The sequence below is a fragment of the Ovis canadensis genome, chromosome 1, assembly GCF_042477335.2.
Source record: "Ovis canadensis isolate MfBH-ARS-UI-01 breed Bighorn chromosome 1, ARS-UI_OviCan_v2, whole genome shotgun sequence".
Taxonomy (NCBI): domain Eukaryota; kingdom Metazoa; phylum Chordata; class Mammalia; order Artiodactyla; family Bovidae; genus Ovis; species Ovis canadensis.
In genome coordinates, this window is record NC_091245.1 from 54549573 (window position 1) to 54558780 (window position 9208).

Here is a 9208-nt window from a genome sequence, read left to right on the forward strand (position 1 = left end):
CCACCAGGTTCCTTTGTCCATGGGATTATCCAGGCAAGAATACTGGAGTAGGTTGCCATTTCCTCCTCCAGGGGATTTTCCCGACCCAGGGATTGAACCTGCATCCCCTGCATTGGCAGGAATACTGTACCACTGAGCCACCTGGGAAGCACCTGAGGTACATATATGTTTTTGCATTACAGTTTTCTTCAGGTATTTGCCCAAGAGAAGTATTGCTGGGTAATATGGTAGTTCTATTTTTAGTTTTTTAAGGAGTCTCAATACTGTTCTCCATGGTGGCAGTACCAATTTACATTCTAGCCAACAGTGTATTTTTCTCCATACCCTCTCTAGCATTTATTATTTGTTGACTTTCTGATGGTGGCCATTTTGACCAGTGTGAGGTGATACCTCACTGTAGTTTTGATATGCATCTCTCCAATAATTAGTGATGTTGAGCATCTTTGTATGTGTTGGCCATCTGTCAATAGACATTTAGAATAATGTCTATTTAGATCTTCCACCCATTTTTTTTTAGATATCTTTGTTCTTTTCTTATATTGGGCTGCATGGGCAATCTTTTGTCACTTTTTAAACCTCTCATTATAGAAATAGAGACTAAGAACAGTTTGTTCTGTGATAATTATGACAACCAGTGTTTATTCACTCAACAAACAACTGAGCATTACATCAGCATGGATAATTTTGCCCAAAAGCAACAGAAACTCCCACCGAAAGTGATTGAAACCTTAAGGATATTTAATTACCTGGAAAGACAAGCAGTCCACTGAAAGGTGGTTTCAAGGTCAGTTTGCAAACACAGTGAGCTTTTCCAAGACAAAGAATCTTCTTGTTCTGCCATCTCAGCATACTGACTTTGGGATTCTGGTTTGTTTTTCACAGTAGGATAACTTCTGAAGCTCCAAATATCATATCCTTGCATATCAAGAAAGACTATTTTAATAGCCTCCTAGCAGACTTCCTCTGACTTGTGATTATCCAAGGCTTGGTCATGATAAAGGGAGATAGGGCTAACAGTAAGCAACTGCTACTGCTACTGCTAAGTCACTTCAGTCGTGTCCGACTCTGTGAGACCCCATAGACGGCAGCCCACCAGGCTCCCCCGTCCCTGGGATTCTCCAGGCAAGAGCACTGGAGTGGGTTGCCATTGCCTTCTTCAATGCATGAAAGTGAAAAGTGAAAGGGAAGTTGCTCAGTCGTCTCCGACTCTTCACGACCCCATGGACCGCAGCCTACCAGGCTCCTCTGTCCGTGGGATTTTCCAGGTAAGAGTACTGGAGTGGGGTGACATCGCCTTCTCCGAACAGTAAGCAAGATCAGTCACTAGTTGTCCCTGGTGGCTGGTAACACTGCTTCCAGTAAAAGGATTCTGTGAGGAACAAGGAGGAGTAGAACCACTAGGGAAAGACATATGTATTTAATTTTACACAGCAAAACCAGATTTCTCTCCAAAATTGGTGCTCCATCTAGACTACTACCAACAGTGCAAGAGCATTCCTATGCCCCACTTGGCATTTCCCCATTTCTCTCTCTCTCCTTTTATCCCCCATTCTAATAGGGGTAAAACATATTGTTTTAATATGTATTTGCATTTCTCTAAGTACTAATGCTTTGGAGCATGTGTTCATATGCTTGTTAACCATTTAGAGTTTCTCTTTTGTAAATCACATGTTCATATTTATTCTTCACCCATTTTACAGTTGTGTTTTCTAACTTTTCCTTGTTTGTTTGCAGGCACTCCCACAAAGAAAAGATACTTTATCCTTTACTGGCTTTAGACATTGCAGATATATTCTACCCCTCCTGTCATTGGTCTTTCAACTTGGTCCATGTTGTCCTTCATTGAACTGAAATCTTAATTTAATGAGATTAAAGTATATAAGCCTCACAGAGTTACTGTCAGCTTTAAATGTGACAATGTACATAACACTCTTGGCTATACTGCCAGGTACAAGTTAAGAACTTCCTGAATAAATCTCAGCTATTATTGCTCTTATTGTTGTCATTCATTTAACCCTATTTTTTTCCCAGAAGAATCACAGTTGTCTTTTGCTGACATAACACCCTACATGTATTTCTATTGCAGCAATTGTTTTATTGTCTCTAATGATGAGCTGATTGCACTCTTCAATGCCAAGGAACATGCCTTCTTCATCTTGTATTCCCATGATCTAGGACATAATAAGTAAAAAGTGATCAATGAATGTATTTTGGATAAACATGTAAATAAATGAGGTTTCAAAGAAATTTAAACAATAAAGAGTATCAACTGGGGAAAAGAGTAACTGAAGAAATCATGGGAAAGTTTTATATTAAAAATATAAAATAGGAGAAAATATTTGAAAACAATACATGTGTTAAGGACTGTTAGCCAAAATATAGAAAGAAAATAAGAAAACGAATACCAGAGTTTAAAATGGGCAAAAGACCTAAACAGACACCTCGCTAGAAAAGATACACAGGTGGAAAATAAGCATATGAGAAGATGCTCCACATCATAGGTTATCAGAAAAATGAAAATTAAAACAACAATGAGATGCCAATATACACCTATTCAGTTCAGTTCAGTTCAATCACTCAGTCGTGTCCAACTCTTACGACCCCATGAATCACAGCACGCCAGGCCTCCCTGTCCATCACCAACTCCCAGAGTTCACTCAGATTCACGTCCATTGAGTTGGTGATGCCATCCAGCCATCTCATCCTCTGGCGTCCCCTTCTCCTCCTGCCCACAATCCCTCCCAGCATCAGAGTCTTTTCCAATGAGTCAACTCTTCGCATGAGGTGGCCAACGTACTGGAGTTTCAGCTTTAACATCATTCCTTCCAAAGAACACCCAGGACTGATCTCCTTTAGAATGGACTGGTTGGATCTCCTTGCAGTCCAAGGGACCCTCAAGAGTCTTCTCCAACACCACAGTTCAAAAGCATCAGTTCTTCGGCGCTCTGCCTTCTTCACAGTCCAACTCTCACATCCATACATGACTACTGGAAAAACCATAGCCTTGACTAGACGGACCTTAGTCAGCAAAGTAATGTCTCTGCTTTTGAATATGTCATCTAGGTTGATTATAACTTTTCTTCCAAGGAGTAAGTGTCTTTTAATTTCATGGCTGCAGTCACCATCTGCATGGCCAAAATCCCAAAACTAACAATGCCAAATGCTAGCAAGGTTGTGGAGCAACAGGAAATCTCACATACTGCTGGTGGGAATGCAAAAACAATTACTTTGGAAGCAGTTTGACAGTTTCTTACAAAATTTAATGCATTTTCCACCCAGCTCAGCAGCTGTGCTCCCTAGTATTTTATTTATCCAAATGAGCTGAAGGCTTATGTCCATAACAAATCCTGTATGTGAATGTTTATGATGGCTTTATTCATAATTGCTGAAACTTGGAAACAACCAAGATATCCTTCAGTAGGTGAATGGATAAATACATTGTGGTACATCCACACAGTGGAGTATCATTCAGTGCTGAAAATATTCAATAAATTAGCTATCAAGCCATGAGAAGACATGAAAGAATCTTAAATGTATATTACTAAATGAAAAGCAAATTTTTAAACACTGAATACAATCAATATATACTTCAAACTATACAACATTCTAAAAAGGCAAAACCACAGAGACTTTTAAGAGATTAGTGATTGCCAGCAACTGGGGGAGGGAGGGATGAATCGGCAGAGTACAAAGAACTTTTAGGGCAGTGAGACAATAGTTTCACTAGTGGTTTTACTTACTTTCTTCAATTTCAATCTGAATTTGGCAATAAGGAGTTCATGATTTGAGCCACAGTCAGCTCCCAGTCTTGTTTTTGCTGACTGTACAGAGTTTCTCCATCTTTGGCTGCAAAGAATATAATCAATCTGATTTTGGTATTGACCATCTGGTGATGTCCACGTGTAGAGTCTTGTGTTGTTGGAAGAGGGTGTTTGCAATGACCAATGCTTTCTCTTGGCAAAACTCTGCTAGCCTTTGACCTGCTTCATTCTGTATTCCAAGCCCAAATTTTCCTGTTACTCCAGGTATTTCTTGACTTCCTACTTTTGGATTCCAGTTCCCTATAGTGAAGAGGACATCTTTTTTGGGTGTTAGTTCTAGAAGATCTTGGAGGTCTTCATAGAACCATTCAACTTCAGCTTCTTCAGCATTACTGGTTGGGGCATAGATTTAGATTACTGTGATATTGAATGGTTTGCCTTGGAAATGAACAGAGATCATTCGGTCATTTTTGAGATTGCATCCAAGAACTGCATTTCAGACTCTTTTGTTGACTATGATGGCTACTCCATTTCTTCCAAGGGATTCTTGCCCACGGTAGTAGATATAATGGTCATCTGAGTTAAATTCACCCATTCCAGTCCATTTTAGTTCGCTGATTCCTAAAATGTTGACATTCACACTTGCCATCTCCTGTTTGACCTCTTCCAATTTGCCTTGATACATGGACTTAACATTCCAGGTTCCTATGCTATATTGCTCTTTACAGCATCGGACTTTGCTTCTATCACCAGTCACATCCACAACAGGGTGTTGTTTTTGCTTTGGCTCTGCCTCTTCATTCTTTCTGGAGTTATTTCTCCACTAATCTCCAATAGCATATTGGCCCCTACCAACCTGGGGAGTGCATCTTTCAGCGTCCTATCTCTTTGCCTTTTCATACTGTTTTTGCCTTTTCATGCTGTTCTATATGATACTACATTGTAAAAAAAAAAAAAAAACCACACACATGTCATAATTCATTTGTCCAAACCCATAGAATGTATGATACCAATAATGAACCCTAATGTAAATTATGGGCTTTGTGTGTTAATATAGTTACATCAATTATAGCCAATGTACCACTGTGATATGTCAGTAGTGGAGAAGCAGGTATACATGGAGCAGGGAAGGGGACAGAAAATATAAGGGAACTTTACTTCCACTCAATTTTGCTATGAACCTGAAACTTTTAGAAGAAATAAATCCTATTCAAAAAAAATGAAAACTACATCAATGAAAACTACAGACTAGGTTATTCTTACAAAACAAAAATGACAATTGGTGAAGACCCAAATTCAGTGAATTAATCTAAAAGGAAGTAACTTGGGGGCTAAGATTCTGAACTCCCAATTCAGGGGACCCAGAGACTGATCCCTGAGCCAGGAACTAGATTCCATGTGCCTCAACTAAGAGTTTGCATGCTGCAACTAAAAATCCCACATGCTGCAACTAAAAGACCCTCCATGCCAAAACAAAGGAAGATCCTGTGTGCTATAACTAAGACTCAGCACAGCTAAATAGATAAATAAAATTAATATTACATTAATGAATTAAAAATTAAAAATAATCCTCTAATTAAATAAATTTTAAAAAATAAAAGAAAGTGGCATGGTATGTCAAAGAAAGCAAAATGAGTCTGTTAGTACGAAAAAGTGGGGACATTATAAAATGATAATTCTATGTGTGATATATAATTTTATTTTTATTAAGTATCATTTTAATTACCATAGTAGTGTCAGTCGCTCAGTTGTGTCCAACTCTTTGCGACCTCACAGATTGTAGCCTGCCAGGATCCTCTCTGTCCATGTAATTCTCCAGGCAAGAATACTGGAGTGGGTTACCATTCCCTTCTCCAGAGGATCTTCCTGACCCGGGGATTGAACCTGGGTCTCCTGCATTGCAGGCAGATTCTTTACTGTCTGAGCTGCAGGGTTGACCTAGATTGTTTTAACTACTAACAGATATTTTTAACCACATCAGCTAACACATAGCAAGATGGATAGGTTTGAACTGCAAATAAGCAAAGCCATTGTATGGGGCAGTCAGCCAAGGGAGAAGGAAAAAAGTGAAGGGGCATGAATAATCTATAAATATAGATTACCCAGACCTTGAGATAATTCTGAGAAATTCCTTGAGACTTACAAAATATTTCACCAACCTAAAGATTACCTTCAGTTATGAGCCTGAATTCACTCAAATGTCACTGCATCTCTGCCAGGTACTCAGTATTTTATATAGCTTCCTTGAATGTATATGGGTGAGCAAATGGTCATCGTTTATACTCAAGGAAATTAGGGGGTTTAATTTGAATCTGATAAATCTGAGATAGACATCGAAAGAAATTCATTATCCTAATGTTTTTTAAGAAGGTTGTAAACTACCTTCTCAGGAGATTTTTGAGAATTTTGTCAAGACTGTATCTTTATAATGGTTTTGACAGTAAGGCTTCTACACTTATCAAAAATTATATGATTCTATATGTACATCTTAATCTTCCTATTTGTGCAGTTAATTTTTTTATTGTCTAAGAAGCATACCTAAAATACGGAGTCCTTTCCAAGGTCCCCAAGACCAGTAGTGATCAGTCTTAACTAGATATACTTTTCTCAATGGCCTATTCGTTGAATTTCTTATGTTGAATCTAATTATCTTAAATAGAACCACCATAAAATACTACTGATGGATGTTCAAGCTGGTTTTAGAAAAGGCAGAGGAACCAGAGATCAAGATGCCAACATCCACTGGATCATCAAAAAAGCAAGAGTTCCAGGAAAACATCTATTTCTGCTTTATTGACTATGCCAAAGCCTTTGACTGTTTGGATCACAATAAACTGTGGAAAATTCTGAAAGAGATGGGAATACCAGACCACTTGACCTGCCTCTTGAGAAACCTATATGCAAGTCAGAAAGCAACAGTTAGAACTGACATGGAACAACAAACTGGTTCCAAATAGGAAAAGGAGTACGTCAGGGCTGTATATTGTCACCCTGCTTATTTAACTTCTATGCAGAGTACATCATGAGAAACGCTGGACTGGAAGAAACACAAGCTGGAATCAAGATTGCTGGGAGAAATATCAGTCACCTCAGATATGCAGATGACACCACCCTGATGGCAGAAAGTGAAGAGGAACTAAAAAGCCTGTTGATGAAAGTGAAAGAGGAGAGTGAAAAAGTTGGCTTAAAGATCATGACATCTGGTCCCATCACTTCATGGCAAATAGATGGGGATACAGTGGAAACAGTGTCAGACTTTATTTTTGGGGGGCTCCAAAATCACTGCAGATGGTGATTGTAGCCATGAATTTAAAAGATGCTTACTCCTTGGAAGGAAAGTTATGACCAACCTAGATAGCATATTGAAAAGCAGAGACATTACTTTGCCAACAAAGGTCAATTTAGTCAAGGCTATGGTTTTTCCAGTGGTCATGTATGGATGTGAGAGTTGGACTGTGAAGAAAGCTGAGCACCGAAGATTTGATGTTTTTGAACTGTGGTGTTGGAGAAGACTCTTGAGAGTCCCTTGGACTGCAAGGAGATCCAACCAGTCCATTCTGAAGGAGATCAGCCCTGGGATTTCTTTGGAAGGACTGATGCTAAAGCTGAAACTCCAATACTTTGGCCACCTCATGCAACGGGTTGACTCATTGGAAAAGATTCTGATGCTTGGAGGGATTGGGGGAAGGAGGAGAAGGGGATGACAGGGGATGAGATGGCTGGATGGCATCACCAACTTGATGGACATGAGTTTGAGTGAACTCCAGGAGTTGGTGATGGACACAGAGGCCTGGCGTGCTGTGATTCATGGGGTCGCAAAGAGTCGGACACGACTGAGTGACTGAATTGAACTGAACTGGAACCTGAACATGGGCTTCCCTGGTAGCTCAGATGGTAAAGGATCTGTCTGCAAAGCAGGAGACCCAGGTTTGATCCCTGGATGGGGAAGATCCCCTGGAGAAGGGAATAGCTACCCACTCCAGTATTCCTGCTTGGAGAATTACATGGACAGAGGAGCCTGGAGGGCTACAGTCCATGGGGTTGCAGAGAGTCAGACACGACTAAGCAACAACACTTTCACTTTTCACTTCAAAGCTGAACGTAGAACCTCTAGAGGCCACCTTTTGGCCTCTTGACTCTGTTATGACCTAATCGTTAAAAGTACAGCCCTTGGAGTCAGTCCTGGTCTCAACTAGTTGTTACTACCTATGTCTCTTTGGGCAAGTAATATAGTTCTTCTAAGCTTGGGTATTTTCATATATTAAATGGAGCTAATAATAATAATGCCTAGTTTATGAGATGGCTTCCTTTGTAGCTTGGTCAGTAAAGAATCCACCTGCAATTCAGGAGACCTGGGTTTGATTCCTGGGTTGGGAAGATCCCCTGGAGAAGGAAATGGTAACCCACTCCAGTATTCTTGCCTGGGGAAGCCCATGGACAGAGGACCCTGGTGGAAAGTGTTGGAAACAAGTGGACAACTAAACCACCACCACCACCACTTTATGAGAGATTGCAATATGGACATGCTAAAGCCCCTAGCTGAGTGTCTGATATACAACAAGTACTCAGTCAATAGTTACCAACATTTCCTTTTCCCTATCCTTTATAGTCAACCCCAATCCCTGTCTCTAGCAAGTTATTTAGTTTTTTCTTTGCCTGCCCCAGTTAGACCAAATTGTGGGTCTAAGGAGTCAAAAATTATTCTGTTAATTTCATTTATAACTGTACTTCAGTTAAGTGTACTTCTACTGCCTTCCTGAGTTTTACTTAATTAATAAAACTGATTCTTTTCAATGTTCTTGTTATTTTTTATAACGTCATGGAAGTGAAGTGAGCTCGCTCAGTCGTGTCCGACTCTTTGCAACCCCATGGACTGTAGCCCACCAGGCTCTTCCATCCATGGGATTCTCCAGGCAAGAATACTGGAGTGGGTTGCCATTTCCTTCTCCAGGGGAACTTCCCGATCCAGGGATCGAACCCGGGTCTCCCGCATTGCAGGCAGACACTTTAACCTCTGAGCCACCAGGGAAGCCCTTACAAAATTCAAATTAGTACTTCTAATATTTCTATCCTTGAGAACAGTAAAATAAATAGAGTTAATTTATGCTTCACTTTGCCAGACACCTCTCTGTAGTGGCATATTTTAGCAAAAAAGTGAAATTTTCACATAAATTAGGTATTTCACAGAATTTAAAATTTTATCTGTCTGTTCTGATGAAACAGTTGCAAAAGAATCCACCTGTTGTGCAGGAGATGGGGATTCAGTCCCTGGATTGGGAAGATCCCTAGAGAAGTAAATGTCAACCCATTCCAGTATTCTAGCCTGGAGAATCCCAAGGACAGAGGAGTCTGGCAGGCTACAGTCTGTAGGATCACAAAGAGTTGGACATGACTGACCACTGAACACGTGTGTGTTCTGATGAAAAAGCCCAATCTTTCCTTGTGCC